Below are 17,773 nucleotides of genomic sequence, written 5' to 3'. Positions count from 1 at the left end.
ACAGGGCTAAGGCTGTTAGTAAATTTCATCCACTGAGGGTACAATGTTCAGAATGTGTGCCTACCCCAACCACCATGTACAGTGACCACACACATAGCTGTAACTCCAATCTAAAAAAAAAATAGCATCAGTTTCCTTACCTTTAACTCTGGTGTTTGCTGGGTCGTAGCTGGGGTGAAAGAGCAGCAAAGGAGGTCTTGTTCTTCGCCGGAAATATGACCAAAAATTTGGTAAGGGTTGTCAAGCTTTAGAAGGTGCTGAAAATAAAAATAATGTGCTGTAACTAGACAAGCATTGCTTTTAAAATACAAGTAATCCCAATGAATTTTACCAGCGTCAGTTCTTCAAGTTAACATAAAATAACTACAGTGTTCTTAAAATATTTATTTTGTTTGATGTTCGGGGAAACCAGACTTTTTTTAGTCTGCTACGTTAAAATTATCCATTGGAACCTGCTTACATTTAAATGTAATAATGATATGATTTTTCAGTATCTTTATGGAATATAATAGATCACAATTTTAAATTCAAATTATCCTTTAATCAATACATTAAGAAGTGCAGCAGAGAACCATAACTTGTGAAATAGTGTAAATATGTGCAAGAACCTATTCAAAATTACTTTAGCTTGTATTTTGTTAAACAAAACTCGAATGCATCGGTAACATTCTTTCTGGACGGTGTTTGGAATAAAATCTATTTTAAACTGTGCCCCTAGCATGGTGTGCACTTACATCTCATTGACGCCTTGAACATGCTTGTGTATGCTAATTTTAAGAAACGTTGTTCCCGTTTGTCAAAGAAATGTTGTTTTGTTATTATATAAAGAGGTTGACCATTCTATTTATAAACGTATAATGTTTAGTTATTGTAAGCGATCACCGTGGTTCAAGTATATGATTAACGAACTTAGTAATATGTACGTTTGTGATTTACGACGAGTGTGGCTGTCTATATATGGAGGGTGTTTTCAGATGTTACTAGGCCCCTGCAATCTTGCTGTACTCAAAGGTTTTATCGCTGGTGCCGAACTGCGGTCGTAAATGTAGGCAGTTTATTTTTTCCCGGGGAATTAATTTCCAAACAGTGATCTGTTTCATAGCGGGATGTTTTATCCCACAGCGCCCTGTGTAGTCTGGATGCGATCACTGTGCAGTTTACTGCTTACTCTGGACCCGCTGACCTCCCCGAAGAGGCGACAGCGACATGTTTCATGCCAAGACTGTCGGATTTAATGTTCACACACCAAGGAGAGGCGGCAGGGACAGATGGTGCCCTAACTCTTCTCTGATAGATTTTAATGGTGAAATATTGATTTCTATCTGGCCAAGGCCTGCAGTTAGGGGCCAAAGTCATTTGTTGGGCCTTGCTGGACACCCCGTCGGCTCGCTGTCATCAATCATTTTCGGCGCACCAGGTGAAAATTTGAGAAACACCTTGCATTATTTCCAAAGCGCTTCAGGAGTCAAAAGACAAAAACACTCCGCGAACAGGCGGGCTGCCGGAGCATTATAGATGATAAGACATGTTTACTGAGTACAGTCACACCGAATCCCGCCTGACGTGAAATAGTCCAGGGCGGCGCGCGAAGAAAATGAGCATCTCGCTAAAAGGGACTATATTTTATTTAAACATTCGCCTAGGGCTGGGAGCTCAGGTAATCTGTTGTGTTACAAGCCATGTGGGCCTCCACGTGAACCAACAAGAACACGGACCCAGTCGGCTGCGAACCCTGCGCTTACACGTGATGAAAGCTGCCGACACCCTCTGGTAACCGCCTCATTAGAAGCTGGAGATGGCGTTTGAAATCCCCATTTTAAGCGAGGGGATTTCTTTTCCACTCACTAATAAGACGCCCCACGAGAAAGCAGTCTCCGCTCCAGCAGTGTAGGTGGATCTACAGAACACAGGCAGCGAGTGTATTGTGTAAGTGTGTTTGCGTCAGTAAATTCCTCTGTGCCTGAAACAAATAGAACACCGGGCTTAACTAATTGAGGCTAGTAGTCTGATTGCCGACTTTGGGGCTGGAAACCAGGGTTCGAGCCTCGGGTTTGCGTCCACATCCTGTGATTCTGGGCAAATCACTTAACCTCCCCGTGCCTGAATTTGTCCTTGTGTAATGTAACCGGTGCGTATGTACAGCGCCCCAATACCTTCGGGTCGAGTTCACGCTATATAAATCTGCATAAAAACAAAAGTGTGCAGTACCATGGGTTTGTTTTTCCACAGAAAGCTTGGTCACTGACAGATAACACAAAACAGAGCCTTGAACCCACCCAAGAAACTGCACCTTGACGCAGCCTTACAGAAAAATGTAAGCTAAAGAAACTGAACAGTAGGAAAATCGGCGTGCTAATTTTGGTATCAAAGCTGAAGCGGAGCATAATTTACGTGCACAGTTGCCACCTTCTTAACCCCCCCCCCATATACTGTGTCCATCTCATGCAGGCTACAGTTAAGAATACAAAGTATGAGCGAGCAATGAGAAAGGTTTTCACACGTGATACTAGACAACTTGCTAGCACTGTGTTTTAGTGCCCAGGTAGAGAAGCCCAAGGGAACTGCCTCACAGCCAGCTGTACCCCATAGTACCCCCAGGGGCACCCCGCTTTCCCCCCTCCCCCAAATTAGGTTACCTAATGAAAACACAAGAAACAGTTGTAAGTGGGTAACAAATGCTGCAGGTTTATTACATAATTCCAGTATATGTAATAGGTGGGTTATCTTACGGGCGATCCAAGGGCAGGTGGCCATCTACTTCACCTGCCCGCCTGATGAGCCGGGCAGCACGGGAACGACCCGCAAGTGCTGCCCCCCAAGTGATTCTTTTTTACGATCACGTGCCGTTGAAATTCTACTCACACCCCCCCTCTCGGGGCGGAGCGTCGCATAGCAAGCCCCCGGTTGTTCAGGCCCACAACCGCCCGCAGGCCTAGCGGGGCGCCGACCGGCTTCCGGGACCTCTCTGGAGGCTCCTCGTTTTGGCTCAGGCACCACGTGGTGCCGCGCAGAGGTACCCTTTGTACCGGCCTGCTTCCAGATCGCCCTGTAACTCCGCCTGCAACGAAAAAGAAAAAAAACATTACAACGCTCAGAAAAACCCCCCCCAACCACACCTACGCCGGGTAAGCGGTAGGGAGGGAAAAGGCGAGGTGGGCGACAAAAGAGGTCGCCAGTGAGGGTGGGGGAAGGCTAAATAGCCTCCCCCTCACACCTGGGCCCGGAAGTGACGCGCATTGCGCGTCACTTCCGGCCCTGACACGGAGGGGGGCACCAGTCTGTGTCCCTGCCCCCCCCCCCCCGAAGGAGGGAGTGGGGAGGGGTGACCGGGGCCCCGGGGCCACTAAGGCGCCGACCGCCGAGTGGCCCCCTGCGGGGGCCGCGGTCAGCGGCATTTCCTCGGACCCAGAGCAATAACTCGCACCGGCCTCACCGTTTTTTACCTCACTGCACACGCTTCGCCCGCCTTTCTCCGCTCAGAAGCTGCAAGAAAATGAGGCGGGTTTCAGAAGCTGCACGGCACAGCCACTGGCTGTTCTTTCCATCCGGAGAGATAACAGAACGAGGCTAATGGGAAGACATCATTCAATCACAATCCGCATGCAATTCCACTGGTGTCTCTTCTTCCTCGCGCCTGCTTATAGCCCCCCGGCCCTAATAACGATGATAACATAGTTCTATTATTCTACCGGGAAGCTCTCTCCGAACCGAACGTCATATTCATTAAGAGCATGGCCCGGGCTGCAAATTCAGCATCTCACTTTTGAAAGCCGCAGGCATCCGTGCAGCGACAACAACGCCATTCCGTGCCACTGCCAACCCTAAAATGGCGGACGCCTCTGCGCACCGCCGCTGAGTGAAGAGTGTCACCCGTGCAGTCAGTGAAAAGTGTCACCCGTGCAGTCAGTGAAGTGTCAAGCGTGCAGGTAGTAAACAGAGTCACCCTTGCAGACAGTGAAGAGTGACACGCGTGCAGACAGTGAACGTGTGCAGGCAGTGAAGAGTGACACGCGTGTAGTCATTGAAGAGTGTCACCGTGCAGGCAGTGAAGAGCGACGAGCGTGCAGACAGTGAAGGGTGTCACCCCTGCAGTCAGTGAAGAGTGTGAAGCGTGCAGTCAGTAAACAGTGTTACCCGTGCAGGCAGTGGAGTGTCACGCGTGCAGGCAGTGAACAGTGTCACGCGTGCAGTAACCACGAGACCAGGAGCCACAATGTCGCCAGTTCTCTGAATCTGCATTTAAGGACAGAAGAAGTATTTTGTGTGAAAGGTGAGGGGCACACGTGACGTTATATCTCATTATAAACAAGCCAGCCTGGAAACTGACCTGTTAGCACATGCTGGGAGGTTGGCCTAATCAGTCAGTGAACCCCTATTAATTATCTGAACGCCACAACACCCCCTCCCCCCCCCCACACACACACGCACTTCTCTTGTACTGGTGACAGTGTGCACGGAGATGTCACACCACCTCAGTCTGCCTTCTTTGAGGAGTGCGCAGTCACCACATAAGCGCCTTCTGGAAAAGCCTCCCATTCATGGTTTTTTTTGGGGGGGGGAGGGGGGGTGGCAAATGATACACGGCATAAACCTGGGTGACACAGTCTTCGCCGGTGCACTCAGTGCAGCCGTGCACACCTCGCCTCGGTTGGGATACGCACATCCCTTGATTAAAGTGACGTATGGATTTTCACAGACACGGGACAGGAAGGCAAGAGTGCAGCGGGCATTATGCAGATCCGAGGAGTATTGCAGACCCGGGGCAATAAAGCTGACAGCTTTGACAGTCTGTCCTGCCGGTATAAGGAAAGATGTACATCACTGCACTAGTACTCACCACCAATGGACAAGTCCGGGACAGTAGAGTACACAAGAATTAATTGTCAGTCACCACACCACGACACACGAGTCACTCAGTCACACGACGGGTCCACTCCTGACTCCTGTACGCACCGCCGCCACGAGGTTATGCATACAGTGTGGCACCACCGCGTGCATGATGACGCGACCGACTGCTGGAGTGCGCACCTCATGGCCAATCACTGTGACTGTGTTCAGACATAAGCCACAGTGATTGGCCGTAGTTGCGCGGCACCCAATTAGCAGTTACTCGTAGGCTGCCAACTGTATCAGGCTCTCAGCCAATCCAGAGACGCTGCATTAGCAGCGCCTGCCCTGGATTGGCGAAAGAGCACGGATAGGGCTCGCCCGGATACCGAGACGGGGGTTGCTGCATGAGGCAACCCTCGGCCTCTCGGCCCCCTCCTAGTCAGTAGTAGTCAGTGGCAGACAGTGCGGCGAATGCGCATGCTCGTGCTTGTCGTGAGACAAACTCGAGCATGCGCAAATAAATTGCGAGCCGCTGCCTGTCAACTGTGTCAGTGCTCTCCCCCCGGCCCCACCCCCTTCATGTCCGACGCAACGCAATATTATATATTCATCATTGCTGCCGGTCTGGGATTGATTTGCATGCGTGTCGGTAAGTGGGGCTCCGCCCCTGCGCCCCAATGGACACACCGCCGCTGCCTGGGAGGCATTTCCATGGGTGTTGTGTGGATGTTACCAAGCAACATCCATGGATTCTGATGCATTCCAGGATTTACAAGAAAAGCTAAACCTGGTAATGCACCAAAAAGATTTGCCTCCCAGGAGAGGCCTAACGAGAATAAATATCTTTATTTCTCCTCGCTTTTTCCTCTGTCTATATGTGCTGCATAGAAAGAGAAAAAAGCCTCTCTGGATTGTTTTTGTGCAGGAAGGGTGCCCTTCCTGCACAAAACCAATCCTGCCTACAAAACAGGAACCCTTGCACCATGGTGCAAGGGTGTCTGCGTTGGCGCTAGGCTGCTAGAATGGCACTAGCGCAAGGTAAAAGGAAAGGAATGCACAGTATTGGATAAAGAGGGTGCTTTCCTACTCTTTCTCTGTGACGTGCTGCGCTGCAATGGAGCAAACATCATAAATAACCCCCCCAGGGTATATTTTACTGTGCAATATGACAAATCTTGTTCTGTCTTCTTGTTTGCAGGAACATTTTAATCAAAGACTTGGCTTTCTGTATATCGCAGTTAATCACCTACAAAAATCTGTTACATTATTAATCACAATTATATTTTGCAACTTAGTAAAAAAGGAGCAAGGCAGGATTTATAAGAACTATCATCAAATCCATTACACACAACCTAGCTAGCAAATCCCTTTTCCATGCCTTAGAGAGTAGCAAAACTTCAAATTTTGCAATTTGGAAGTTTAAGCATTGAATGCACATCCAACGCTCTATGCTGCGCTTAATCCTCAGTGACTGGCATCTCCTTTATACATGGGAATGCACGATTTTAGCATCAAGTGTTTATATAGATTACATTTTTGATTATATTATTTTGTTCTTCTGTTCTTTTGGCCAAAAAAAACTATGGTATCCATCGAGTAAACGCACATAAACCCCTTATTAGCGAGGAGAAATCAAACTTCTGCACAAATTAAATCAACTCTGTCGATTCCACTAGAGAGGTACTCAATGTGGTAAATCTCTTACCAACACTGAAAGATCCCATCAATTTAGAGGGATCCCAATATTTCCGTAATAAACTGGCTGACTTTTTCCAAACAAAAATTCTAACCATAAGGAATTTTACACTTCTGTTGATGAGACACAAAATCCCACACAGATTGACTTGCAGTTCAAGCTAGGTGCTTCAGATAGCAGAGAGGGAACCATGGGGCATATACCTGCTCTATCGTCCTTTACACATTTGGCAGAAGAACAAATAGAGGGGCATATTATCAAGCACAGCGTTAAAATTATCGCCACTTTAGGGGCAGAAAACTGCTGCTAAAGCGGCGATAATGGGATTGATAATATGCCCCTGAGAATTCCAATAGAAGCCCATGTTGACACCAGAACATGGGCTTCTATTGGAATTCTCAAGGGCATATTATCAAGCCCATTATCGCCGCATTAGCGGCGATAATTTTAACGCCATTTCTTGATAATATGCCCCAGAGTCCCTTCACCGCAGTGTAAAGTCGGTGTCTCCTTTTAAGCTGTGCCCTTAAAAAATGATACAGCTAGTAGCCAGCACTATCGTTGCTCTCCTGACCTCAATTATGCACAGGGTTATCAGTACAAGTTGCAATCCCCGTCCTTTGAAAAAGTCCGCAGCTGGGACATTGCTGAAAAAACCTAATCTAGACCCCAGTGACTAAAAGAATTATCACCCCATCTCCCTGCTCCTGACACCTGCATCAATTTTGGAAAAACATCTAAAAGTACAGCTCAGGACCCATATTAAGGAACAGGGACGGCTGGACACTTCTAAATTTGGAGAAACCATGCCACTGAAACTGCATTGGTTTCAGCTGTGGACAGCATTAGATCAGTGGTTGATGCGGGGCACGCTGTGGCACTGACCCTACTGGATCTGTCCACGGCCTTTGATGCCATCTCTCCGATCCTTCTGGCAGAACGTTTATCTCAATTAGGTATACAAGATTCGGCAACTTAAACTGTTAAAATCCTTTCTTACTGAGAGATCTCAGACTGTGACCTTCAACCAATTCATTTGGACCCTTTCGCCCTGCCATGTGGGGTACTTCAGGGATCTTCCCTGGGAACAACACTATTTAATCTATATGTATTCCAACTTGCTAAATTGAATCAGTCATTTGGGCTAAAGGCACTGTCATATGCGGATGACAACCAAATAATTGTGTCGATTTCAGAAGACAATGAGTCCATATCTTCTCATTTCAACAACTTCTTGAAGGCAGTGGCTAACTGGATGAGAACTATTTGGCTGCAACTACATGGAGACAAGACAAAAGTCATCATTTTTGGTAATCTATCTTCCATATGGATCAACACCTGAAGGCCAAAAATGCTGGGATTGCTGCCCACCCCCACCCTCGGGTATTTGTGCGCTCCTATTTCTTAGCAAAATGTATGCTGGAAGACATTCATTTCTGAAGGTAGCATATACGGATCTTCACCAGAATATCGAAACAAAATATTATAGGGTCAATATAATGAGTCCTAGGAAGGCCGCTGGAGAGCAGGCTACCAAAATGACCACACTCTAATGAGGCCCTAATAAGTGGAAAGACAACATCTCAAACCCTGCTTTCCCTCATTTCCTGCATATGGGTGTAAAAGACCTAAAGAGAGGCATTAAATGCTGAAAATAGCATCTTTCAGATTTGGGTGCCTGATGTCCAAGATGGCGGCTGCATCAACACGGTATATGCCGTTAACGGTCTGACCAAGATACTGGGAAGGGGAGAGAAGTATTTATCAATTGGTCTCCTGGCAGGGATTGTGGTTAGCATATTGCCTGTGGAGCAACAGCTGGCCAGAGGTGAGTGGGTCCTGAAGAGCATACCGCAGGACCGGCTGAGAACTTGCGTGTGCCTGTGAGTGGGCTGCCTGATGGAGGGAGTGAAAGCAGGCCAGATCTGCGAAGCGAGAAGCAATGACCCCTAGGGTGAGAAGGGCTTATACTTCGGGGGGCGCTGTGCTGCAAGAAATTTTGTTTGGCTGTCCGCTGTGCATGACTGTTCTGGATTTGAGGCGGCAGTCACATCCCTGATACAGCCATTGTACGGGTGCAATAGAAGAGACTGTCTTGTAGCAGCCCATTGCTTGGGTACAGTGACTTCTGCCAACTGGATGTACAGAGAGAGTGGCCTATGGGGGATCAGGTGCCTGGGTACCCGAAGGAAGACTGGCCAATATCAGGGGCTGATAGCCACCTCAGGGTCTAAATAATGATGGACCTGGGGTGCGGGTATCATTGGAGAGAATTACAGGGTCACAAATGTAACCTGTGGAATGATTTGTGAACATTCTTCAACCCACTCCTGAGATGCAAAACCCTCCGTGCGTGTGCCATGGTCTGCTTGTACTACCCCTTGTCAACTGGCAGAGAGGTGGGAAGGCAGGAGCCATTGTGCTAGGCTTTGTGATGCCAACCATACCTGCATCTCTGAATCTGTCCCTCAACCTATGGGATAACCTCCATGTCCATTATACTGTACAGCATATTGCAGCTCACTTATGCAACATCCATCATTAAACATATGAATACCTCAGAGGCTTGGTTGTGTGCCATCGCATTTCCCCTCCCTTGGCAATAGTTGTGTGTTGGTGTTCCCCCTTTCCCCCGCCTGCTGTAATCGATATTGCTGCCTTGGTCTGGAGCTGATTCAAAGCTACAGTACACAAGTAGGGATGCTGTATCAAAAATCTGATTACCCCTGATCTACAACTTTTCTTTTTTTTAAAAGTTTTAAAGGATATTTTATTAGAGTAAAAGATACATAATATAATAGAGGTCATACAAATCAAGCAAATAAAGCATTAAAGAACAAAGACAGGAGAAATTACATCAACGTAGGTAGAATTCGGTAAGCAGTGCTACATTTTTAACCAAATACATTTGCTAGGTAAAACATTTTTTTTTATTTTTATTGAAAATATAAGCACTTAAGACAAACATATCAAAAACATAAGCGACATCCAAATACAAAATATCCAATGCAAAAATATCCAATACACATCACAAAACAATCGAAATACTAAAATTATAATAAAACAACGAAAGTACATCTGCAACTTACAAAAATTATAAATCATATAAAACAATTACCCCAATGTATCCAGATGAAAAAGAGAAAGACTAAGTGAGTTCCAGTATGTGAAGGGTGAGATACACCGGACTGTCACTAAATACGACACACCAGGTGGCTGTGGTACATTGTGCCTGCATGCGGAAACATGTGTAGGGGGTATACAGGACCTGGCTAGTAACAAAGGCAGCTTGTGTACTGTTCACTCAATAGCTTGGGAGGCCGTCGGAGTAGTTGCAGCCTGCGAAGCAAAGAGTGTTCGCTGCAGGTGTGTGCGGTACACGCACCAGATGTCTTGGGGTCTGGCGGTTGGGGGCTGAAGCGAAGCGTATATTTCAGATTGGACGCTATAATATGCCAGACTACGAAACCAGGCTGATTTAGTTGGTCGAGCCTTTGGCCCCCACAAGACAGCAGTAACGCTATCGCCGTAAAGCACCTATAACAAAGTTTAATGTGATTAACCAGTCCCAACAGACCCATTTTAGGGGAGGGTACAAGGGGAGTGTCTATGATTTGCGCCAGTGTTGCAAAGACTTCCTGCCAATAAGCCAAAATAGGAGGACAAGCCCAGGAAATATGCGCAAAATCGGCATCTAAGATATTACACTTAGGGCAATTTGTGGGTTTAGTGGGGTCAAACTGCTGGAGCAGGGTTTTCTATTTAAACTCAAACTTCAGATTATATTTTTGTATGTCATAATTAAAATTACTAATGATTAATTATTAAGTACTAAGTTTGTCGAGTTTTTTATTAACCAACCTTACTAATGAAAGAACTATACGTGGGAATGCTATTGCATGGCTAAATTAATAAGTGAACTAAGACGGTGAGCAAATTAATTAAATAAGTGTGGCTTATGTAATATTTGTTATGTGATTGCGCTTTAAAATAATATGCTTTAATGCTTTTCTATGTCGCAAATGGCTAGATAAATACATACACATAAGGGTATTAGTGGGAATTAACACTGTATAATCAATACAATGTAGTAACGTTGTTTTATGTTTCTTTTTAATTAAGTTGTCCATTGTGGCCTGTTAAGAAAATGGCCGACATCTACAGCCTGCATTTGAGTAGATGAAATATGAAGAGAGGCCTCGCTGAATGTGACCTCGGCCTCTGTCTGAATTATAAGTTATGAAAAAGACGACAACTCTGGGATGGTCGCCAATTATCCTTGGTAGAGAACATTTGTCACAAATGAACATTTTTTGATAAACTTGCGGTGGCTTCACTGTGAGTGATACAATTTCGGAGAAGAGCATCCATGGATGTTGCAAACTAGATTTCGACTTCCTATTTCCGTGTTTTTATTTTTGAGATATCCGAGAGCGGAGATTTTTCTAATGTTGCAAGCTAACATCCTTTCCTGCTCAACGGACGTTTAAAGCTTTGTTTGTAACTTTTAGTTTGTTAATTTTTAGTATAAATATTACTAGACTAGAGAGGGTCTGCACGCCACTTCTTCCTGGACTTATGCTCAAGAGGATCGATGCTGATGGCAACTCGAGAGACTTTAATTCTTTGCCGAGAGACCTGATCTGATTTAGGGAACAACATTTAGCCAGAATAGGTAAATATGAGAATAATGATTTTGCAATTGAATGGATTTCATATGAACTAATTTAGATAAATCATTCTTGTTTGAATTTCAGTGTCGGGTGGTTATTTCCTTTGTCATTTTATTGAGATCTCAAATGTGTTTAAACTGTTTAAATCATGACTCGAGACAATTCAATTTGGTTGCATTGACCTCAAATTAGGTGCAGATTGCTTTAGGAGTTCTCTCTTATATTCAGTGTGGTTAGAGTAATAGAATGAATGTTGGTGTAATGGGCCCCACCAGCGTATGATGAGTGTATGTGCGTATGACTGTGGAATTACTCTGTCTGTGGAAGTAGGGAGAATTTATAAGCTCTGATCTGCAGCAGTTTCCTGGTAGCAGTATGATGGTTTTGATTATTGTCTTGATCTGATAAATTGCTTGTACATAGGCTTTTTGTATTTATTGATTGATGTTGATACATGTACTAACACTAAATGTTGAAGTCGTCGTATTGAGTTATATGTAGTGTGTACGGCTTCTGGAACGTAAGGAGTCGGTGACGGTTCCGTAGTAGGGCAGAGGGAAGTGAGTGCTGCTCTCGGGAAAGGAGGGATTGTTGGCCCTGTACGAATGCAGGGAAAAGCGTGTGACAATTGAAGTTGCGCGTCGCATTGTCTGGGTTCGATTCAGTGACATCGTCGTGTGTTACTACTAGAGACATATTTTCTGTATAAGAGAAGTGTGTATGGTTGCAAAGGTTATCTGTGAAACTCTGGTCTTAAGTCCCAGGGATCCGTAAGGTTTGCCGTTAAAGCTTACCGCTAGAGAAGTAATAGGTATTCTCTGAGCTTGTCTGAAGGATTAAGCAGAGGTAAGCGCTGCTTGGTTAACGTATGTTATAATTCTGTAGTGGGACAGATTGTTCGCTGTTCTCGGGAAAGGCAGGATTCTGTGTAAATGTGCTACATTTTCTGGTGTGAAAGTGCGTGAATGTATGAGCATTTAGTTGATTGTAAAACTCTTAGGAGCATTACGGGAGGAAACAGTTCATGAATGCATGTTAGAAGGGCAGAGTAGAGGGATGTGCTACTGTGTCAACGAAAGTAATAATTCCGTGTTAGAGCAGAGGTAAGCGCTGTTCTAGAGAGAAGCGGGATTCTCGTGGGAAAGGTCTTTACTATTCTGTGGTTAGCGGAGCAGACAATGGAGATGTTTATATGTTGTAACTAATAGATTTGTAGAATTTGAAACAGAGTCTACTAAGAAGATTTTGTAAAGGAGGGGTAGACGAGTGACAGGAGACAGGAGTAGAAGCGACTGCAGCGACTGCTGACGTCAGAAAAGACCGCGCTGTGATTGGACAGTGGGTTAGAACAGTGCTTTCACTGGGATTGGTGCGTTGGTGTGAGCCGCGCAGGGATTGGAAGAAATACAGGGTGACGTAGACGCTCCGGGATCGGTGCGTTAGTGTGAGTCGCGCTGTTATTGGACAAAAGATCGTACAGTTGTAGAGAGGACTAGAGGGTTGTGGTAAACGCAAAAATGTATTACCAAACAGAGGAAAAGAAAAAGAAATCCTTGTTCAGTAAAATTAAAAAGTGGTTTGACAAGGATAAGGATATAGTAACTAGAGAAGGTGAGTTACTACCTCCGACAAGAACACCTGCATCCTTCATGGTTGCGAAATATGGGTATCATACCTGTATTTGGTTAGACAATTGGACTAAGTACACTAGAGAAGATGGTGTTCTAGCATTCCCGGAACATGGTTCATTTAATCTGGCTGTGTTGAGAAATTTACGGGAAAGAATGATGAGTCTAGAGCCCAGACCAAGGCCGACACAGTTCAAGGCATTGGTAGAATGGGAAGATGAAGTGCATGAGCGAGAAAAGCAGAGGAGCGGAGGTAATTATAGGTACATGTTCGGGAGGAAATATGATCGTGAAACTCATCATGATCGAATGAGGAGATGGTGAGATGCTAGTATGTCAGAGGGACTATATCCTATGAGAACTGTTGAGGAAACAGAAGGGAGGAAAGGTGCGGAAAAGGTACATGATGCAGAATTGAGAAGGTATGGGGCTAATGAATATGAGGATGAAGTCTTGGATGACATGATCTATAAGAGACCGCCTCCATATAGACAAGAACCAGAAGTGAGAACACCAGTTACTACCCCAATGAGAGATACTTTGCAAATCATAAAAACAGAAGTTGCGACACCTGATCTGAAAAGTGGTAGCTCTTTCGTGGAAAGGGAAAGAGAGAGAGAGCGAGAGAGAGAAAGAGAGAATGCAATTGAGGATGAAAAAACAAGAGAATTAGCAAGAACCACATCTGAGTTGAGAGAGAAAATCAGGGAATTAACCAAGAATCTAGAAGCTGTTACAGTGCCTGTAACCATAGGTCCGGTTATGCCTATTTTTGATAAGCAAAGAATGGGTGAAAGTGGTTTAACAGTTCCATATGTAGGAAATGGACTAGTTAGTTCTCCAGAACAGACAGGAATGAGGACAGGAGAGAATCATTTGAGACAGTTGAGACATGACACATGTGGTGGAGAGTTAAATGTACAGCCTAATTCAGGATTGAATACTGGTTGTGTGGAAAGAAATGTTATGATGGGAGGATCAATTTTGGAACCACAGAGGATGGCAGAACAAGTGAGTACAGGGAAAAAGTCTACAGAAATAACGGCTGAGGATTTGAATGATTGGTTGAAAGTTCTCCAAAGGAAGGACAAAGATTCACAGGCAATTGATGTAGCCAGGTTGCGTATAGAACTGGAGGAGCTTATAGCAGGAACAATTCCTACAGAAATGTTAAAAAATCATCATGATGGAGAGTTGTTATTCATGTGCAAAAGTATCACATGGAGAGCTAAGAATACACATGACAGGTTAAAAGGAATAGCGAGTGAAATGGGAATTGACATGGATAAGGTGAAAGCTTTACAGAAGCCTTACAGAGTGGATTTTTCGGATAAGGACATTGAGAATCTAAATGATGTTGGCCGAACAGGGCAGATTAAGGAAATGATTTCCTTATTGCGAAAATGGGGAGATGTGGAAAAGTGGAAGGATAGATGGTATAAGAAAAGAGAAGATACAGTGGACAGGACTTACTCAGCATTCCCCATGAGAGAAAAGGAAAAAACAGTGGATGCCCATCCTATGAGAGAGATTCCTGGAGGAGGATATGTACATGTCCCATGGACTAGGCAGGATATTTTGTCATTTACAAATGATTTTCCTCGACTGAGAGAGAAGCCTGTCGAGTGGTATAGGCAGGTAGACAGATTTGTGAAATTGTCAAAAGTACTGTGGATTGACCTGAATAGTCTGATATAATTGTTCCAGCAGACTTATGGGCAGAGTGTAAAATAGTCGTAGATTGGCCTGCTAAAGAATACCCAAGAGATCAAAGAACAGGAGCTCCAGACCCGGAGGTTATGAAAAAATATGAGCAGGGCATTGTGTTCCTGAAGAATAAGGTACCCCCTAAAGAGACAGATTGGGTTAAGATAGATCGAACACATCAGGAAGCAAAAGAATCAGTTCATGCTTTTTATGAAAGGTTAATACTGGCTTTTAAACAGTTCAGTGGAGATGAACATCTGGGTGATAAGAATTTGAGTCATTTTGTATACAGATTTGTATATGGCTTGAGACCCGAAATCAGTGAAATGATACGTGAGCACACAGTTGATTGGCAGAGTAAGAAAATTGATGAGATCTTGAGACATGCGAAGTACTTCAGTGATGAAATTGAGGCAAAACAAAGGAAGCTGAAGGAAAAAGCGATGTGGGCACAGGTGAAAGTTGCAGAAAGACTAGAAGCACAGCTGGTTGAACAAGCAAATAATCCAGGAAATAGGCCTAGATATGGTACAGGAAAAGGAAAGGGGAACATCGAAGAGGCGAAGAAGAAGTTTCCGTGCCACAACTGCGGAAAATTAGGGCACTGGAGATCCGAGTGTACGAATCCACCATTAGTGAATAATAAAAATCAATCCTTGAATCAACAGGTGCAGAACGAGGGGTGTAATCATCCGCAGCAACAGCAGAAGGTTGTCAAGCAGCAGAATCAAGAGCCAAAACCGCTTTTGCCACAGAACAGAGGATCCCAGAAATACAATCAAGATTCGGGATTCTACAATGATGAACAGGTAAACAAATCGAGACGTACAAATCCAGTACAACAATACTGGCTAAAGAATGAGGGGAGTGAGTCTGAAGGGGACTACTGACGGTGCCGAAGAGAGGAGGAAGAGTGCATACTTGGAGCAACTCTAGAAATAGACCAGGCAGGACCATTTGTAGATGGGAAAATAAATGGGGAAAGTGTTACTTTTTTAGTAGACACAGGAGCGACGAGATCAACTGTCAGGTCAGCAGATATAAGAAATCTTCCTCTCTCAGACGAAGCAATCCAAGTGGTTGGTGTGTCTAATACACAGATTAAGACTCGACTTACTGAACCAGTGAGGGTAAGGATAGGGAAATTTTCAGATATGCACAGGTTCGTAGTGTGTGACACTAGTCCAGTGAACTTGTTAGGTAGGGATTTGTTGTGTAAAATTAATTGCACAATCTTTTGTACTCCGGATGGAATAGCCTTTGAGACACCGGATGAGGATGTCTTATACAGAGTAACTCTAGATAATAGAGAAAATGAGATTGTTGGAACATATGCTGTATTTAATCCAAATGACTTGCCTCAAGAATTGAGACACACAGTAAAGGCAGCAGTTTGGGATTTTACTGGAGAGGATGTGGGATTGATGAATAACGTAGATCCAGTAAAGATTACAGTAAAGGAGGGAATCTCTTATCCTAATATCCCACAATACAGATTGACACCAGAAATAATTGAAGGAATAACACCTATAATTGATAAAATGATTCAGCAAGGTGTTTTGAGAGAGTTACTGAGTAGCCCATGTAATTCACCTATAATGGGACTGAAGAAACCTAATGGGAAATTCAGAATAGTACAAGATTTGAGAAAGGTTAACAAAATTGTGGTATCATGCTGTCCCATTGTGCCAAATCCATCAGTGATTTTGTATCAGATTCCTCATGATGCTGAATGGTACACAGTAATTGATTTGTGCCATGCTTTCTTTTCAATTCCATTGCATCATGACAGCCAGCCGATTTTTGCATTTCGGTTTGGACAGCGTATTTTGGCATGGTGCCAAATCCCACAGGGGTATACAGAGAGCCCTTCGATATTCAATCAGTTGCAGAAGAAATCCTTGGAAAGTCTGACTATGCCTGAAAGCTCAGTACTAGTACAGTATATCGATGACCTACTTGTGGCATCGAAGACACGTGAAGCTTGTGAAGTAGATACCATAGCTTTACTGAATCATCTGGCTGATGGAGGATTAAAGGTATCTCCAGCCAAATTGCAATTTTGCAAGAAAGAAGTACATTATCTTGGTCACAATATTGAAAAGGGTCTAAGAAAAGTGACCATTGACAGGATCAAAATTATCAGAGGAATGAGAGCCTCAATGACCCAGAAAGAAGTGAGAATGTTTCTGGGAATGGTAGGTTATTGTCGTCAGTGGATAAGTAACTTTTCCCTGATAGCAAAGCCACTGATTAAATTGACCAAAAGTGAAGTAAAGGACCCATTGGAATTGAATGCAGAACAAATGGCAGCATTCGAAGAATTGAAGAGCAGATTATGTGAAGCTCCTGCTCTAGGAATGCCAGACTATGAGAAGGAGTTTGAGCTGTACTGTAGTGAGAGGAATGGATGTGCACTTTCAGTGTTAATCCAGAAACATGGACGTCTGAGGAGGCCAATTGCGTACTTCTCATCGACACTTGATCCAGTAGCTGTGGGTTTACCAGGTTGCCTGAAAGCAGTAGCTGCTACATGCAGAAGCTTGGAACAGAGTGAGGATATAATAATGGGATATCCTGTACGGGTATTCGTACCTCATGATGTGGCAATTCTTTTGACAAGAAGCAGAACTCAATATATGTCACATAGTCGGCTGACTAAATATGAGAAAATCATTCTGGGAGCATCAAATGTGACTCTTGAAAGATGTGTGAATGTGAATCCAGCAACACTTTTGCCAGATGCTGAAAATGTGAGTGTGAGAGATGATGTTGATCATGATTGCTTGGATGTGCTTGATTACTGTACAAAACCAAGACCAGACATAAAAGATCTGCCACTGCCTGAGAGTGATCATGTGTTGTTTGTGGATGGATCATGTCTGAGAACAGAAGAAGGTGTGCTGAGTGCTGCATATGCGGTGTGTAAAGTTTCAGAAGTTATGGAAGCTTCACCTTTGAAAGGAGTTAAATCTGCTCAAGTAGCGGAATTGGTGGCACTGACAAAAGTTTGCAAGATTGGAAGAAATGTGAGAGTGACTGTAATGACTGATAGTCAGTACGGATTTGGGGTTGTTCATGACTTTGGCCAGCTTTGGCTACAGAGAGGTTTCCTGACCTCAAGTGGAACTCCTATAAAGAATACTGAAGTGATTGGGAAATTGCTTGAGGCGATACAGCTGCCTAAAGAGTTAGCAGTTGTAAAATGTGCTGCTCATGGACAGGGAAATGATTTTGTT

This window comes from Triturus cristatus, chromosome 1_1 (genome assembly GCF_964204655.1).
Source record: "Triturus cristatus chromosome 1_1, aTriCri1.1, whole genome shotgun sequence".
Classification (NCBI taxonomy): Eukaryota; Metazoa; Chordata; class Amphibia; order Caudata; family Salamandridae; genus Triturus; species Triturus cristatus.
Note: the sequence above shows the minus strand (reverse complement) of the source record.